Genomic DNA, 20931 nt, shown 5'->3' with positions numbered 1-20931 from the left:
GAAAGAGGTTTCGTGGAACACTTGAAAGACCCAGTAATATACCGTAGTTTGTAAGGACACTTATGTAGCTTAGGTATCCAATACAGTGATGGAAGATTCATTTCCTCATCTTTGGTTGAAATTCCAAAGGAACATAGAACACACCTATGATTATCCAGGATTTCCTCTTTAGTAAGTGTCGTTGGGGTATATGTTGAGTTCCCAAGTGAATTGTCAATACCTAATTCATTTATCAAGCAGTTTATGTAATGTGATTTACACACAAAAACGATGTTGTTTGGGGCTTTATCTGCGTGGACAACAACATATTTGTCATGGAGTTAGAACAGATGTTTTGCAACATTTGGGTCTTTAAAGATTGATGTAGCATGGGTATTAATAGACCCATTCAGTTTCTTAATTCTGTATTAACGACATCACAGCCTTACTCCATTCGGAAAGAGTGTGTACGTCTTCTTTCTCGCGTTTAACCCATTGCCTAATTTACACGTAACCCATATCTAGCTAAGGGTTTAAACTGAATATCACATGAATATGGATTCAATGAGGTCGAATTATTCACTTGCAAGTGAATAATTCATCAGCGATGTTTCTTAGCTAATTTTGATAAAATTGAACCAAACTGGCTGCTAAAAGCGAATTATTATTTCATTATTTCAGTTTCATTAATGATTGAACAAAAACAAATCATATTTTTTTTTACATCTTGTGGCTAATGTCCCTTTAAGACAAAATCGAAACAATCAATGGTAAAAGCACATCCAATAAAGAAAAATTGACATAATATAAAATTAGCACATCATATAATGACAAGTGCTTACTATAAACATTATTCCTCATAGAATTATAAGTGCACGTCAGGTAATGTCGATTGCACACCAAAAGATAGAATCACACCATCTAATTAAAAAATCACATCATGTACAGTTAAAATCACATCCTATAATGAACACGAACATACAAAAAGTTTAATCCGTTTCATCTACCATTGTAATGTCATTAATAAGAGATTAGTGTTGTATCCTTGAAAGTAGAATATAAAACAAAAGGCAACATTCCTTGTCGTACACTCCTTGGATGCACCATAAACTAGTCGAAATGAACAATAAAACAATGCACACTACAAGAGTCTTCATCTTCATTTACCTATTAATGTAAAATATTCTTTTCACGCAGGAGCAGAAACTATCTAGTAAAAAATGATCGTGTTTTTTTTTACTTGAAATTTTCACTAATTTATGAACTTACTTTACACATTGCAACATGTATTATAATTGATACAATAGAAATTTTAGACAATTAAAAATAATATAAAATCAGTCATGACAGTTAATTTGTCAAATATGTCCAAAATGATATTTGTGTAGGATGCAGTATGTTTGTTTAAATTTGAGCAATTAGGCCATTTTTGTGCTATATTAAAATTTAAATTGAAATGGTTTGATAGTATATATTTATCCAGATTTTTACTTGCATGTGCAACTTGAAGGGTACCACATACGAAGCAAGAACTGCTTACCCTTCCGGAACATCTAAGTTTACCTCCTTAAAACTTATAAATACTGTACGTACAATATGAAACAATTATCTAAAACCAATTAGATATTGTAAATTAATGTAATTATATATAGGTTAAAAGCAAGCCTGACATATTCCATCAAAAACACTTACCAGACAGTTGATCCACAGCGTAGCAAACAGTATTGGCAAAAAAACAAGAAGTCCAAATATCACTAATAATATCAGCAGCTTTATTTCAGTGGGTTCTTTAAAAAAAAACATCAAAATATTTTGCTGCATACAAAATATGCAAAGTAAAGGAATCTGTGTATAAATTATGTCCGTTTATATTTATATTCATTTTTACATCAGAATGTTGTAAAATGGTGAATCTTTATTCCATATAGAACAAATACAGCAATCTGCGTACTATTAAATGATTAAGATAATTTGGTAAAGAAATTTTTAGTGAACGTTTGCTTGTGTCGGATACAGTAGAAACTTCTGATGAAAATAAAATATTGTTATTTCATTTTCTGGGGGGTAACTGGTAATGACTTTTCTTAAAATAGTAACATGCTGTATTACGTTGTATTCAAAATAACATTATTGAAATTATTAGAGATTCAATTCGTCATTTCCAAGAACGGTCGGCTAGATTACAAACAGGCATGGCAAGTGAAAATTCGTATAATGCCATTTAACAAACAACATAAAAAATTCAAAGAAGTTTGAATATATAGATAATAGTCCATCAATTATTTAATCCAGGTTGTCAGATTAGTTAAAACTAATACCTGATTTAATCAATAAAGCCTTTACTATTAGAGTGATTTATAAATGAAAAAAAATAAAGATAAGTAAAGAGGCATGCCATGAGCGCATGGTACACCCTTTGCTCTGTAGGCTCATCTTTATGCTTTCAATGAATACATATGATACTAAAAATACTGTGAGCACTGCTCAAAAGACACCCCGTCCCCCTTTTCCAAAAAAATATAAATAAAAGACATGAACACACAGTGGTACCCATTGACAAAACACATGAACAATTTGGCACTATTAAGGCTATCACAAGTTTAACTAATTTTCTGGCCTCGATAATGGGAAAGGATTAAATTCCCTAACCATCAAAAGTATGAAAAATGGACTGTTTTCGGCGATTTTTCTGTGAATAAAATTCCATAACCCCGCAATGTCATACCAGAAATGTATAAAAAAAAAATTAAAGGCAGCTTACAAAAGATATACACATGTCTCTTAATTTTCATGAAAACTGCTCAAGCGATTATGAGTTACTGTCCAAAAACTTGAAAATCCCCCCTTTTTATGATAAAGTCCCAAAAAAAATCAGAAATTTTTAAATATCGAAAGGGAATTTATGTCAATATATATGAAAAACTCACGAAAGTTTTATGACAATTGTTCAAAGCATTTTTGAGTTAAAGTATGAAAACTCCAAAATCCCCAATATTTTATGAATAAAATTCCAAAACTCAGAAACGTTAAATCTGAAATTTATAAAAATCGGAAGGGAGATTACGTCTATAGATATTAACAATTAACCAAAGTTTCATGAAAATTGGTGAAAGCGTTTTGAGTTATTGTCCGACGTGTTGTTTACGGATGGACAGACGGACGGACGGACGGACGGAAGGACGAATGAACAGACAGAGAATGGAAATGGGGAATGTGTCAAAGAAACAACAACCCGACCAAAGAGCAGAAAACAGCCCAAGGCTACCAATGTGTACTAGCTCATTGAAAATGGACTTCACACTAAACTCCGAAACATATAAATGAACTAAAATTAAAAAAGAACATACAAGACTAGCAAAGGTCAGAGGCTCCTGACATGGGACAGGCGCACAAACGCGGCGGGGTTCAACATGTTTTGTGAGATTTCAACCCTCCCCTATACCTCTAGCCAATGTAGAATAAACAAACACACAGCAATACGCACAGGTAACTCAGTTCAAAAGAAATCCGAGTCCGATGTCGGAATAGGTAACAGAAGAAACTAAGCAAAATGACCTAAATTAACAAAGGACTAATAGCAGTTACTGACATGCCAGCTACAGACCTCAATTAAACTGATTGAAAGATTATGTCTTCATCATTTGAAAATCAACCACAATTCCTCTCGTTAGTGTTTTAGTATCATACCATCATAAAATAAAATAAAAGACCATAATTAAACGACCACTTAACAGTGCACACAAGTATAAAGTTTGAGCAATACAAATTCCAATAGGAAACTGGATGTAAACCAAAAACAATTTGCAGGACTGGTATAACAATAATACCGTATCAAACAAGACTAACAGTTACTGAAAATGTACTAAAACTGCCTATATGAATGTTTTTATATAAAACCTGTACTTGAATGTCGGTTATTTAATAGAGCAATAACCATTATCATAGCGGTGTGGGAAAAAAAAACCTAAAAAAGGCACAAGAAATAATATTTTAAACAAATCCATGGTATAGAAGAATAATCGCAGTATCTGAAACCAACTACATGTATTTAGTGTACTGGTATTGAAATCATACCATGCTACAATCGGTGGCAGTATATCGGACTAAGTTTGAGATACTTAGTGTAAACAAAAACATATGTCGATATCTTATAATCAAAAATCATTAAGCGAGCTGCAAGAACGGTTCCAGTAACGGCGAATATTCTTTAGCCCCCTGGTATTGTGTGGGTATAGTTGCAAATGCCTGTTCTTGTAAAGATGCAGTTAATGATGTATCCAGTCTTGAACATGTAGAAAGTACTTTTGATCTAAGCAATAAGGGCTTACTTGCATTGGATTCCGTCAAGGTTATCAAGAAATGATATTGTCTTATTGATCTCAAAATATGTTTATTTATTTGCTTGCAAATAAAATCACATCTTAGAAAATGTAAATGTATCAAAATTGAGAAATAATAGATATGTAAGCAAATAAATATATGTTCACGACAGCAAAACATACAACCGAGAATAGAATGTGCATGCTTACCTTCACAATAGGATGTAACGTCAGGGACTGTTTTGGTAACTTCAAATATCATCGGGCCAAGGCTACATTTGATAGTTACGTTTTTAGCACAACGTGCTTCTTTAACGTTAAATTTATACCTTGTATTGATTTCATCGTATGTATATGTAAAGTTGAATCGTGAAATTGCAGCAAAACTCATATTATGATTTATATTCTGCAAAACAAATTACAAATTTGAAAATAAACTATCTATCTGTCAAAATTCATTTGTTCTAAAATACACATTTAAGTGAATCCGTTATGAGCATTACATTTTGATCTTCGGTGTGTCCAATTTAATTTTTTCCCAAATCAAAAGATAATGTTTTGGACAAAATTCAATTTTCGATCATGTTTTTCAATTTCTTTCTTCTATTTCTATTTTTGTTCCGTCGAATGGATCTGTCGTAACCAAACGCTTTACTGTGTTACATGAAGCGTATTTGTTATGGTAACTATTTTTATCATTGCTTGAATAACATTGAGATCAGTGTTATGCTCAATCGGATTAGATTCATTTCGATTTTCACTCGGAACTACTTTTATCGCTTTTTTTATATATTACCATTGTGACAATTTTGAATGTCATATATATCCAAGATCTAATAAATGTTGGGACCTCGGTGGCCGAGTAGTCTAAGAAGTCGACCTACTGTATCACTAACCTGTCAATACTGAGGTTGTAAGTTCAACACGTGGCAGAGGAGCTCGACTCCAATTTTTATTGACTAGGATTGTCAGTCTTCCTACCGATGGTCGGTGGATCTATTCGGGCACTCCGGCTTCTATCACCAATAAAAACAGTCCGCCACGACATAACACAATCGTGCTGAAAGTGGCGTTAAAAACCAATCAATCAATCAATCAAATAAATATTTACTTACAGCTATAAGATACTATCCTCAAATGATAGTTTTATCGCGGAAAATTACACATAACAATGCCTGAATAGCAATAGAAGAAGCAATTTCGTAATGTGTAGCAAGCAAACGTGACAAAGTCTAGCTTATTTCATTCTTTCCTGAAATGTGCAACTTATATAGTATGTTCAACAGAAAGAGAAATTTAATACATTATCAAAAACAACCGTAATGAACATACCGTATATCATATGAATTATACAAATGTATTTAGATCGATATGAATGAGAAATTATCAATAAATTATTGATCATTGAATAAACTGTACACGTCTAATCAAATTACAGAAAAGTCAAATTCATTATCAATAAATCAAAATGCCTATTTGATTCATATCTTTCTTTCACTTAGATTTCAGCGAACTCTTTCAGACATGAACACTTTAAAAAAGGACATGCGTTGAAGAAAAAAATTAGTTTAGTTTAAGGTTGTTAATCAGAATATCAATATTTTACAATAGCAGCTTTTATGGAGGTTTCGTTTTATCATTCCACCATGTTGGGTGTGCATTTCGGTATTTCTACTTGTATTTGTGATACAGATGCCTGAATTATCTACGTAGCTAGTAAACCTCAGTACAGGAAGTTTTCAAAATACTTACACCATATCTTGCGACACAGCTGGGAATCGGGAAAACATATCTCATGGTGATTATCCCGGTCAACATGCCAACATTTACCTGGGTATCAGACACAAAATACGTTGCAGGGTAATCTGTAAAATTATAAGGTGTGCGTTTATTTTAGTGTTAACGATAGTTTGTATGTTGCTAATGAGTGTTTAAAAGAAACAATACGGTGACATTTTGCGTTACATCAATTACAACAACAAATTTCGATTATATCAGAAAGAGCCAGTTGTTACCAATCTAATAAAAAAGTCGGTTATTTAGTTAATGAAGTTGGCTGATTGCTATATCAAGACACATTAAATCGTTCTTCTTTTTTTGTAAAAGAAAACAAAAATAGAAACAAAAACAAAAACAAATAGAAACAACAATAAAAACAAAAACAAACTTTAATTTGTTTAATGCCTATATAGAATTCGAAGCTTATTCTTGTTTTACCAGATATTTTGTTTTATAGGTGATATATACATTTTAGCATTTTTTTTTCAGTAAACAATTCTCTTTACAAAACAAAACATTTAAAACAATTAACATAGAAATCGACCAATATTCTATCTATCTAGTTCTTAAGAACGGATTGCTTCTTTTTGTAATGTAATTCAAGTGTAAAGACGTTGACCGAATAACATTTTGTATGAAGCGTGGAAGTGGCGACTTTCAATATCATTTAACTACATTTACATAAATATTAAGCTGGTGTGTACTAGTCAAGTTCCTTCTGGTAATTAATTCAATTACATTCAAACCTTACGATTGTAAAAATCCAAAATTTTCTGATAGACGACCAGTTCATTTCACTATGTTTTTGCTCTTTTCTTCAAATATTTCCCCAGGAGTCTTTTCAAGATCTTTATATCTTCATGTAGTAAAATGAACCAAGATACGTTTGATAACTTTAAAAGAAACATAGCGAAAAGCAAACACATGCAAAATAAGATATACGTACATATATAATTTTTCAACAATAGTTTGTGTGTGTAATGGTTGAATCCACAAGAGCATGTATAGTTGCAGCCGACGTCTGATTCGTTAAAATGTAAAATTTCTAATTCATAGTCCTGGCTTTTATTACTCAAATTCATTTTATATTTGTCCTTGAAATATGATTCACCATTTAAACAAATCAGCCTGTTGTAAACTCCTCCACTCCATTTCCTCCATTCAATTGTGTTGCATGTGCCAAACTGAACGTAGCATTTCAATGTAACGCTTTCACCGAAAATTACTGGATCCGATGTAATATTCCAAACAACTACAATATGAAGTGCATCATAAATGAAGTGATACCAATACACTATGAGTGATACAATTCCTCTTGCATTTATTTAGTTTTGCATTAAGGTCGTTTTTGTTCACTGTTCGAAATTCCTGAATCGTTACAATTTATATTAATTAACAGCTCACAGTATTTATACGAATGAACTTCCCTTATATTGTTTGTTTTTATAATTACATCTCAGTAACCTAAATATAATGTCGAAAACATTATTTTTTTTAATTGATTGATAATTTAAAATTGGATGAACGTATTCAGTGTCATTTAGTTAATTGTTTTTGTAAAGGTATTTATCTGTCAATGATTAGAATTTAAGCGATACACTATTTCAATAAAACGAAGCTCTTTAATGAAATTCAAACTTCGAACTTCAATTTCTCCAGCGCAATGTTTGAAACAAAATTTATTTCGAAAATTACTAGATATAAACGTAGGAATTGACAATACCAGGGAAACCAAAAGAGGGACACCTTTGTTACAATATGATTTCGAAAGTAGTTAACAAACTTTACAATACAAGCAACAATAACCAAACACTACACAGAGAGCAAACTAAAGATTGAACAAAACACACACAACATTAAATTGACCGTACACCTATACATATTTGTGTAATATAGTAACTGACCTTATAATTTTAGTTGAAGTTGATATTAATTTATCGTACATTTCTATTAAGAAGATGAACAGTAAATTTTCTGGGGGGTTAGAAGGGGGGGGGGGGGGGGGTGGGGAAATGAGGCGCAGATGATTTTGATAAATATAAATGATATTTAGAAAACAAAAACAAAAAATAAAATACAAATTAAACAAACAAAATTACCAAAAAAAAAAAAATTAAAAAAAAAAAGGAAGACTTTTACTTTCACTTAGATGATGACGTGTGTGCAATCATGATTTGATATCTAGACAATTAGAAATCTTTCCGAACGAATCATTTTTATTATATGTGATGTCAAATAAAATATGTTTTAATATATTTTTTTAAATCGTCACATAACATGAAATAATCGTCCCCCTGTGAAACTAATAAGGAATGTATATACACGAAAATGTAACGTCGTCTGTTTTGAAAGAAAATAATAATTTATTTTACCCAACTCTATCATATGTTGTATGATAACAGTTGTAGGAGTTACAGTATAAAAAGAACAACCATACATTGTCTCGAAAAATAAATTGTTTTTTATATTCGTCTCCAAACAAATTTGAAATGCTTCGGCAGAAACTTCCGTTCTACCTGTTTTTTAGTTATGTACAAATATATGTAAATAAATATTTTGTCACAATGTATTGCTATTCTGTACATAAAATGTGCAATATATGTTACGATTACAAATAAGACAACAATCAATGAAGGACCAGAGAACAAATTTGCTGTGCGAACAGTACATTTATTTACTAAGTTAAACGATTTTGTTTACCTTCATTCATACATGTATACCTAATTCTTAAAATATTTAGTAATTCATTGTTGTTGAAAAGATGTATGTTAATAAAAATTTATCAGTAGATGAGTAAATTCATGCAAATAATATTTTTCTTCTTACTTGTATTTTATTTATTTATTTTTATCCCGTTGTCATAATGGTCAAATTGCATTTAATTCTTTTTTATAAAATGTAGTTTTTGTTGCTACATGTATAAGTTATCTTAAGTTTTTAGGCATATTAAATACAAAATAAACGTCTATAAAAAAACACAGTAAACACAAAAATGTTTTAGAATGACTGTTTTACATTGTATTATACTTGATAAATTTATAATATATCGACACTAACTGCATGCTAAATAACTAAATGCATTTATAAAGGCAAATTATTGATCTCCATATAATGCTATTTCATATGATTCAAATATATCTATTAGGTATCATTGCACAAATATTTAAACTGGTATAATGTAAGAGATCGAAGGACAGTTGTTAAATGCCTATATTTAATGTGTTGATGTGTTAATTTGTACGAATAAAATGTCACATAATTAGACGAAAAAATTCAATATCTGTTGGTCATAGCAAAAATTGTGTCAATCATGAGCAGCGGTAATTTTACAATTTTATTTTTGTTTGTCTTTATCTGTGTGTGTGTGTGGGGGGGTGGGGGGGGGTGGGGGTGGGGGGGGGGTGTTCTTTCACTTTTCTGTTCTATAAGTGTAAATGTATTCCTCTTGAAGAGATACTATGATATTTACACCATTGAATAGGTGCAGTACGTGGAGGATTTTTCACGTTGTTGAAGGCTACACAGTGATTGTCTGTATCCATATCATTTGAACTCTTGCGGATAGATGTTTCATTGACATTATTACCACATTTCCCTTTTTTCTTATTGTTAAAATTCACCATGACTGTTTATGTGAAACTGAACTTAGAAAGGTCAGTAAATGGGTTCTTTAAGACCAGTCGAACCTACTTTTAGAAAAAACAGGATATGGGGTATCCATCTATGACACAAAATCAGTATGTGCACAGCAAAAAAAAAAACACAAAACAAAGCAAAGGAACAGCTTACATTGTTATGCTTTTGCTGTCGAAAGGAGTAAGCATGATTGTTTAAAAACGTAGTTCAAACATGTTATAATTACATTAAACTTGTTGAAAATTAATAAGCATGTACAAATTGGAGCAATCTTAGATGAAACAACTTTTCATACACTACACGAAAACAAAATATCGTTTAACTCTTGCTAAAAATGTTGAAACAGTTTTATACTTACTTACTTTTCAATAATATGACTGTTTAAAAATTACTTATCTTGAAACGATTTTGCTATCAGACATTGAAAAATGATTTGAACAAAAGTTAGATTAAGTTTTTTACAAAAACATTTTTTTGAAGTTTTATGTATGAGTAAATGAAAAACGGAGGCACACAACTATTTTTTGGTTTCATTGCTTCCTATATTAAATTCTTTTATTTAAAGCACGCATAGATGTTTTGTCTTTTTGTCTTAAATTCAAATAAAATGATAGCCATTCTATGTCAAAACACTATATTTATTTGTGTTGTTCTGAATACATCAAAATACTTTCAATTTGATACAAAAGCGGTCTGGTTCCCCAAAACAGGTTTTTGAGATATGAGATAAAGACAAAAGGTGCCCTCATTTTAAAGTTTTATAATCTTTTTTTATAATTCAAAATCATCAGCAAAATAGTGTTTTGCAATGATCATCAGTCATTCAGCTTTCATTAGATACCAAAATTACTAAACTATTCTACATATTTTGAAAGTTACACCTATGAGCAGGAACTATTTTGTTTTAACCATGTACTACTGTCAGGTATGTTCTTTCTTACCGGGCCCAATTAGTTGTGTTTTGCCTAACTGAAGGCAACATAATGAAATATTCATTAAGGAACGATTACCCTGGGGTCAGATTGACATTTCGACATACATTGTATAACAGATATAAAGGTGGGTTTCGTTTAAGACTTTAATCCAACAATGCTAGATTTCGTATACGTTGTTTCTCAACTTAAACAAACAATCCGTCACTAAGTAGGTTTCATATTAAACATCTTCACCATGTACAGAAACCGAAACCGAAATCAAGGATAGTTGAGCGAGTTGAAATTATCATGCGTAAATGTTTATGTTATGTTATTAAGTTTGAATTAAATCAACCTGTACAATGCATATTTATAGTTTTCTGAAGCTGACAATATCACATTGATTATTACATGAAACATCAATTCACATGAATCTTTTTAAATAATGAACATTATCATTTCAACCTTTTTTCAACTGAATACACTAATTAAGTAATATACAATTGTCAATATAAACTTAGCTATAATTCACATTTTTCAAGAAGGATGTTTCGCCGAAGGTACTGAGATACACATAGTTATACAATTGGTACACTATCGATTGTGTAGCATAATCCTTGTGAAGTAGATGATATAACAATATGCTGTTCAGCTAGATAAATGGTATCAACCAGCAAGTTACAATCACGAAGGAATGGTAATGTCTCCGCCGACCTGCATCAATCTGTGATTGCAGATATTTTACTTTCATTAAGGTGTCTGTCATAATTTGAACAAAGCCAGTGTATTTGATGATGTAACTATAAAACAAAGCCTGGTATTCTGAATTTTCTAAAGGGGGTACAATCAAAAGATCAAAATGTTTCTTCAAATCTCTGCAAACCCTCTTTTATATTTTGTCATTGTTTAGCAGAGTGCAATCTAATAATCGATTTTAAAACTTGATGAATATGTGACCAAATTTGTTGGATAGCTTTATACTCAGGAATATGACAGTTGTTTTTTTATTCGATCAGTTGGTTGAGATAGTCGAGCGTTTTATTGTGTCAGGTCTTATGGACTTCCACTCCATGAATTTACCTTGATTTCGGTATTTTTGTTAAAACTGTTTTATGCACGTAGAGTTACATCTTTACCAGATGAAAGGCATCAACAGATTACTCTAACTCTAAGAGATGCTTCATTGTTTATCAGTCTTGTTTTAGCGCTCTCGTTGAGATGCATTATATCTCATTAAAAACTATCAAGTATGTCGCTGTTTATCGCACAAGTTAAACTAGTATGCTGTAAGTTTATGGAAAACATATTCCCTTTTTAGATTTGCTTATTTCTTTTGACTCTTTTTGTTATATACTATAGCTAGTAGCCATTAACCTGTGTTACCCTTTCAAATTGATCAGGTACTTAAAATCGTAGGCTTTTGGTAATTTATTAGTATCAGCGTCCCTGATGAAGGTAGACCCAGATAACGCCTCGGACGTTACAAATTAATAAAGTGCTTTTTACATGTATTATTTTTCCTTGATTAGGTAGAAATCGGACTGGGCAATCTGACTTGATCATATGAAATGATACAATTTGCCAAAACAAAACATTAGTCTGTGTCTTTCCATTTTCTTCTTGCTTTGTTCATCTTTTAGAGTAGCGAAAATATTTTGTGTGGACATCAATAAATATAGTTATATCAAATACTTAAACGAAAATAAGATAATTATCTAAAATATAGCTTCCTTTCTGACAAAAACGACGTGCTGGTGAACGTCATAACTAACTCGAGAGGAGGCGTTTCCTCGTGTTGGTCACTTGCTTGTTTACACAACATATCTATCTGAACACCCCATCGTTACACCATATACATTGAGACGGTTAAACTATCAAAATAAGATACTCCGCGATCAACCCAAACGGTGTAAGATTCAAGACAGAAGAGTGTATGTAGAATATCCCATTCGACGAATGAAAAGTTAACTACATATAACACAGTTCATTCGGAGAAACACACTCAATGATAAATGTATAAAATATTTCAAGTCAAATCCAAATTTTAAATTGAGTATTACTTAAAGTATTGTATTGAGAAGAGATTGGAATTGATGTGTCAAGTAATCATCGATATAATATTTTCAGATTTAGAACAATTTAAATTAATAGACTGATTGATTTCACACTGACATTTACAGTAGAGTATTTCATCATTTCGGTTTGGGTATCGGTTTCTGCTTATAGTGAAGACGTCAATTAGTGTTAAAACAAAAAATAAGAATACTTTCAGCATCTTCAGTTCTACAAAAGAGTCAATCTTTGTCGATATTAATTATTGTTAAATTAATAATTGTTTGTTTTCATCATACATGTAACTCATACACATGTAGACGTATTTATGAATGCCAACTCAAAGCCTTAATTATATAGGGTTGGAAAAAATGTATAAAAACAAAAGATACAGTGCAAGATGTTTATATCCAAAAGAAGTGTATTATTAATGATTTTGAGTTTCAATTTTCTTACAATGATGTTACATGTTGACATTTTACAACGTATTCATTTTTATGAATGGAAACTAAAGTATGCAAATAATATATGCTTGTATGATCCATATAATAGTAAGTAATACTCAAAGAAGATATTAATTACTACTAGTTTGTCATATTCCTGCTATATTGGTCTTTATCTGTTTTATATTTAGAGCAAATACATACAAAGGGTATGCTATTAATAGTTAATAAACAAGTATGCATAATAATTAGTAAAATTTTGTACATAATTATGTACAAATTTATAACGATTAAAATGAATACATACATACCTTGCTATATACGTAAAATTGAGAATGGAAATGGGGAATGTGTCAAAGAGACAACAACCCGACCACAGAACAGACAACAGCAGAAGGCCACCAACAGGTCTTCAATGCAGCGAGAAATTCCCGCACCCGGAGGCGTCCTTCAGCTGGCCCCTAAACAAATATATATACTAGTTCAGTGATAATGAACGCCATACTAAACTCCAAATTGTACACAAGAAACTAAAATTAAAAATAATACAAGACTAACAAAGGCTAGAGGCTCCTGACTTGGGACAGGCGCAAAAATGCGGCGGGGTTAAACATGTTTATGAGATCTCAACCCTCCCCCTATACCTCTAGCCAATGTAGAAAAGTAAACGCATAACAATACGCACATTAAAATTCAGTTCAAGAGAAGTCCGAGTCTGATGTCAGAAGATGTAACCAAAGAAAATAAACAAAATGACAATAATACATAAATAACAACAGACTACTAGCAGTTAACTGACATGCCAGCTCCAGACTTCAATTAAACTGATTGAAAGATTATGTCTTCATCATATGAATATCAGGCACAATCCTTCCCGTTAGGGGTTTAGTATCATACCATCATAACATATATGAGAAGAACATAACCCGTGTCATGCCAACAACTGGTTTTTAAATAAATGTGTTTAGTGCAGATGCAAAGACCCTATAAGTGAATCAATATCAACGCCAAAATATGCAATCTTTAATGACCTGACAACAGTATCGTAACTATATCCCTTCTTAATAAGTCTATTTAAAGGTTTTGTTAGTTTCAGAGGTGAATACTGACATTTTTGTGCTTTATAAAGAATATTTCCATAAAAAATTGGATGTGAAATACCTGAACGTATAAGAAGTCTGCATGTTGAGCTATATTTACGAATGATGTCCTTATACCGATGATAAAATTTAGTAAATGTTTTGACTAGTTTGTGATATCGAAAACCCTGGTGTAATAATTTTTCAGTAATACATACATTTCTCTCGTTAAAATCTAAAACATTGTTACATACACGTACACATTTATGTGGAATTTCTGTTTTGGCAATTTCTATTCTTGATGAATATTTGAATATTATAGTATTTATAAGACAAGAAATAAATCCACAAGGGACTTCATAAAATGCACTTTCATTATCAGAAATTTCTTAAGACTGAAATCTATTTTCATTCTAAATATTAAATTTCTTCAGTACATGCCGCTAGTACACGAAAATCAGAAACATATATCCAATATGAGTACACTATGTAGAACAAAAACACTTAGCTCGTGGTGGTTGTTCGTTTTAATTTGTATGTCAATCTATTTTGCAAAAACAAGGTCAAATAAGGCAAGTCAATCTAACCAAAAAGCATGTTTTATTGCTTACCTGTAATCATATGTAACACGATAGAATGTTCAAATTATGTTTGTAAAATGATTGTGATGTGCATTGTTGATTTCTTTGTGATTGTTTCATAAATATACCTATTTAGTTGAAATGGCTGTATATGTTACAGTGCATCTGTATAATCAAGGATTATGTAGAATCCCTGATTTTTCACTGAAAATTTAAAGAATTATTCTACAAATTCCCTGAAATGATTTCAGGGATTATCAGTAATACAAAGATTCTCTTTTTGGTAAAAAAATATATTGAATATTAAATAATAAACCATATGTATAATCTCTATATGGTTTAAGTAGACAGTTTTCATTCTCTGTCCAGTTATCAAATCTTATTACAGTTTTTCTGGTAATATTCTATTTAACTGTGTTAAACCACAATAACTCATAAACAAAAAAGTATTTTAAATTGAAATTAATAATACCAACAAAAATTCACAGATCATGTAATTTGCTGTAAAACAAAGGGAATGAAAGTTAACAAACATGGAATTCAAACTAAGAAAAAGATATGCAACAAAACGTCCAGAAACACAAACAGAACACATATTTGACAGATTAAACAAAATTTTGGAGGAGGCTGTGAACCCGATTCTGCATGTTGATCGTGGAATGGGAGACACCAACTAAATTATAGCCATCGTTCAAAAATGGGCTGAAAAGGATAATGACTGACTCCGAAACATGAAAGTATGCTCAGATAATACACAGTAATAAATTTGAGTTGTCTGATTGACCTTTTTAGCATCTTTAGATGTTTCTTATGAACACTTTATTTCTCATCAAAGTGCAGTAAAATCATATTCAATATGGAAGGCTAAGGGGTTTTTTAAGTTGTTTTTTTGTTGCATTAAAAAAAAACGTCAGAAAAGCAGAGCAAATGTTCAACAGTAGAGGGTATGGATGGGGTTTACAGAATAGAGAATAATGGACAACAAGTGCAAAATTAAGGGCTACACAAGTATAGGATAGACAAATATAAAATAGACAAATATAGAATAGAGAATAATGGTCAATTTGAATGCAGAATAGACAAAAATTATCTTAAAAATTAAAGAATAAAGAAATGAGGGGCCCCATCCAGACCCTCATAGTAGATATCATCCAAATGTACAATGTACTTTGTAAAAATAAATGATTTGTTTCAGAATATTGTGCTTAATATCTTAATATTTATGTTTCTTAAGATATTTAAATATGATTTTATAGAATAAATCATTTTACTTTTATTCATTGTCTCTTCATTCAAGTTATTATGTATATTCCCTGACATTTTTTCTGGTGATTATGCATAATTCCTGAAAATGTTAGTAATTATATATAATCACTAAAGTTACCAGTGATTATACATAATCCCTGAAAAATTCAGGGATTATACACAATCCCTAGTTCTACAAATTCACTGTAACATATACACGTACAGATACTTGAGAAATTATTACAAAAGATAAAACTACACTTCTTAAATGGCATCTCAATTTTAAATAAAGTTAAGTACTTTAATTGTAAACGGTAATACGATGTGTTTAAGGTAAACGCAAGGGAGATAATCATAGCATAAAGTAAAACGTAAACAAAATTGGCAAGAGAGAATTTACGAACACTCGAAAAAAAGATTTAGAAATAAAAATGAAAACAGGGGATGAGCAAGAATCGGAGAATAAACATTTAGATTAATAAATAAAAAAAAAAATAAAAAAGAAATTGCCAAAATTTATGAACAAAAAGCTAAGTGGCTCAAATCAGATCAAGTTGGAAATGGGTAGAACTTGGGAAAATATAACTCATATTTTTTCGGGTTAGAAAAACAAAGACAAGTTAAACATCAATTAATAAATTAAAAGGGGTAAATGATGAAATTATAACAGATCCGAGTAATATTTTGTTTAATATTAAAGAGTATTATGAAAAAATATACTCGACACTAAGCCCAGATAAACATCATTATATATATGAAACAAAACTACAAAAAGAATAAGATACAAATGATACATTTGTCCGTGATAGGCCCTAGGGATACTATACTAAATGAATGTTCAGAAGCTATTTTTAAGATGGAACTTAATAAATCTCCTAGATAAGATGGCTTAGCAGTCGAATTTTATAGAAAATGTTGGGATACATTTTAAAGTTTAAAACACACAGTTGTCGATATTTTCAATAATGGACATAAAAATCAAATGATAACATATTTTCAGAGTTGAAGTGTACTAACACTTTAAGTCAAAAAGGGTGATCCCTTGTTACTAAACAATCATCGTCCTATTTCACTTTTGAATGTTGACTTGGAACTATTTTCATACGCTCTAGCACAACGGCTAAAAACGATACACGTACTATACAAAATATATTTCTTAGGATCAGTCCGGTTACGTAAAGAATAGGTTTATTGGTTTTATTCTCAGACACATACATGATGTAATTGATAATGCTGAATTATACAAAATTGAGGGTCAATAAGTCAAGAACTAGCTGTCAGTAACTGCGAGTACTCTCAGATCTGTACTGATTTATTATTGTTTGCTAGAAATTAGACTATGAATAAATACAATACAAATGAATAGAAGATCAAATATTTTTGTTTTATCGCAATTCTTATGTTAATATATCTGCATATGGGTTTTAACATACACATGTGTGGACATTTGTTTGTATGACAGTAAATATCTTTATAATATCACAGTTTGTTTCTCTAAAAATAGATCAACTTACCGGTAGATACACTGGATATTTGAAAAGCTCCATCCAGAATAATAACCAAATGGATTAAGTATCTAAGATGGTGATGTTTATGTTGCCGTTTCATATTAGATTTGTGTAGTAATCATGGTAATTCAGCAGGTGGGCATCCTTTTCCCATTGAACCTGTGTTTGCAATAATAAAAATGCACAATGATACATGACTGTTTATCTACACAATTTTTAAATTAATTTATTTTGACCACTTACGAATTATTTTCAATCAAACATGCAATTCCCTTTTTGTGACAAGTTTTCTCGACTTTTTTGTAAGATGGATTGCAACTTTTCTGGGCTAGGAGCAATTTACCAAAAAATGAAGTGATTAAAGATTTTTTGAGTGCATTTGTTTGATACTTGTTATTGACATGATTGATGAAGATGGTATGTTAAACTTATCATCGTTGGAATGCTTCCTCATTTACTGTCTCGTTCGCATACATCCCATTTCGCCTTTCTTTTAAATGTCAACATACTACATTGTAACCGTAATCCAATGATTATACGATTGGAGGAATTAAAAGAGAATCGAAAATGGAAACGGGGAATGTGTCAATGAGACAACAATCCGACCAAAGACCATTACAAATATAAAACATATTAAACGTATTTTAGTAACAGTAACGACACCGATACAATGAAAATAAATACAGAACATGTTAATATCGTAACACTCACAACATAAAAATATAAGACGATACAGTAACTGTAGTGTGATGTATTGTAATCATCTTACATTTTTTAGTTCTAATAACCAGATACCGATAATGACAATGTTTCTTTGTTTATAATTTTTCATAGAAAGAAAATTTAATGGACCCAACTTAACTGTAGACAGACTTTTTATATGTATAATATGTATTATCAGTTTTTTACTAACCTATCATAAATCGACGTATGACCACTTGCCTCTTCTTGAAACTAGGATAATGGATACAACTAGGAAGTATATAAAACGTTATATATTGATATTTATAGAGCCGTGTTGAAATCTTTAAAGAAACGAGATTTGTTTCAGATGATTGCCTCCGTTAAAAGTCAATGAACAAAACGCAAATAAATACAACCTTCAACAAGGAATGATATATTCTAGTTCGACAAGCTCAAACAAATATTATAAATTATTAAATGAATAAAAAACAAGACATAAATAGGATAAGTGTGCGAACAGGTGTAGCAGCCTTAAGTATTAAATACATTCAATATTCTTTAACCCTATACATTCAGGCAAGCACTACCAATCCAATCATATTATAGTATTCACAATCAAAATCTATCTACAAAAGAGGAAACATACATATAAAATATAATTTGATATATTGCTATACCCCCATTAACAATAATCAACTGAGAAAGGGTGGGTGGGTGGGTTAACATAATAACGAACTGCTGCTATGTAAACTACAGCCAAACTTCGAATAGTTCGAATAGCGTTAATTTCTCAAACGAACCCCTTGGGTAATACTTAATCATGCTTTTCACAAATTTCATGAGCTGCATATACCCGTAAATACCGTATTGCGGGTATATGCCATCCTATCATAACTAACATAACACAAACCATGTGCTAAATATAAACATAAACACGTTTTAATAGTAAACAATAATTTTACCGTTACTGCATCATGTGACCAATAACTCTGTGATCAACATACATGTATTGCTCCTATTAGTCTCGTCAAATATCAGCCTGTTAATGTGCTGAATTTTTGAATGACACAGTAGGCCGATGTGACGATAAGCATATTGAAAGAGAACGGTTTGAATACAATTCCATATTAAGTAGACTGAGGTAGAAACAAATTGACTTATTTCATAATAAATAATAATTTCGTGTTAAGCAGATTAGAGAATTAGATTTAACATATTAAAATATTATTTTAAAGCCTTTTTTATTTTTCCATTTACGGACTTGGTAAATGTAAAATTCGTATTTCCTTTATGTTAAATACATACCTGAAATTTATCTGGAACCCTCACTCAGATCATAGTAAAAATGATGCTACCAAGGAAGTATTTAGTTGAACATTATTGATAGACACTTGCTTATTTTTTTTATGAGATATATTACAGATGATTGCTTGTGATATAACTACCTTTACAGATTTCAAGACACAGAACGTGAACAATAACAACTACCGTACAACCTTAGCATTAAGAGGTCATATTTTTTTTTAAAACACAAGCCTGTTCAAATATTTTAATTCGGACCGACGCACTGTGCCGATTTAAAAGAGAACAATTGAATGTGAATTTTAAAATAAGAATATAGAGTAATTGCAGTTAAACGATATGTTTTGACCGTTTAATATTTTATTATCACACAAATAGGGCTACAAGCATATATACAATTAAATATTGTATGAAGGTCGAAACTAACCTTGCCTTTTTGTTAGCTTCGGTCCTTGTATCATTTGGGAGATGACCGTCCGTTCAAAACTGCCATACTATATCAGGCTATATGAATTATGACAGAGGATCACCAACATCCTTGGCTTCCAATTTTTTACGCTAGAACCATTCTGATGAAAGTTTATCATGAATAAAGACCGCTTTTGATGCATCTTTTTATAAAGTGCTTTTTTTCATGTTCTAGCACGGGGTCGAAACCGTTTTTTGTGGATTGTTACATGTAGCTATAGTCCCCCTGGAAATAATTTGCACAGTAGTCAGTGATTTTGGTACATATCATATCAAATTTGCTGTTGATGTACACATTATTAGGAAACTCTGTCATTGTTTAATACATGTTGATTTGGATACGCTTTTACAAACTTGTTTGTCATTTTTTCCCTAAAGTATTCAAGAAAGATTACAGAAACCTTAAAAGTGCTTTGGACGCGCACAATTTAACAAAAAAGTTGTTACGTGTCTATATAATCAATAAATATTTACCATTATATCTGACAACGATTCAATATGGTATTAATAATTTACAATGCCTTGCGTAAAGTGCTATTTGTTGTTTATGAATAAAAACGAAATGTTAGTGTAATTTTACTCATCAAAAAGTAAAATAAATAAATACCAAACTCCGAGGAAAATTCAAAACGGAAAGTCCCTAATCAAATGTCAAAATCAAAAGCTCAAACACATCAAACGACGGGAAAACAACTGTCATATTCCTGACTTGGTACAGGCATTTTCTTATGTAGAAAATGGTGGATTAAACCTGTTTTTATAGCTAGCTAAACCTCTCACTTGTATGACAGTATCATACGATTCCATTATATTGACAAAAATGTGTGAACAAAACAAACAGACATAATAGGTAAAATTGTCAAAAATAGGGGTACAGCAGTCAACATTGTTTTATAATCTTGATCACTATAAAAACAAACAAATATGTCAACAAAGAAAAAC

At 30.9% G+C, this 20931-nt stretch overlaps 1 long non-coding RNA gene across 1 annotated transcript; it reads right to left on the bottom strand.

Moving 5' to 3' along the window:
* Nucleotides 1–683: 683 nt before the first annotated feature.
* Nucleotides 684–18512, bottom strand: LOC127703878 (uncharacterized). The gene is made up of 7 exons (XR_007983095.1): nt 18449–18512; nt 17542–17694; nt 7024–7329; nt 6051–6163; nt 4509–4704; nt 1672–1766; nt 684–1146 (listed from the first exon to the last, which is right to left on the bottom strand). It is a non-coding gene; the product is annotated as an uncharacterized LOC127703878 (long non-coding RNA).
* Between the last annotated feature and the right edge of the window lie 2419 nt (nt 18513–20931).

Source organism: Mytilus californianus, unplaced genomic scaffold (assembly GCF_021869535.1).
Source record: "Mytilus californianus isolate M0D057914Y unplaced genomic scaffold, xbMytCali1.0.p SCAF_53, whole genome shotgun sequence".
Classification (NCBI taxonomy): Eukaryota; Metazoa; Mollusca; class Bivalvia; order Mytilida; family Mytilidae; genus Mytilus; species Mytilus californianus.
The sequence above is the reverse complement of the archived record's forward strand: the minus strand, read 5'-3'. Positions and strand labels throughout refer to the sequence as shown.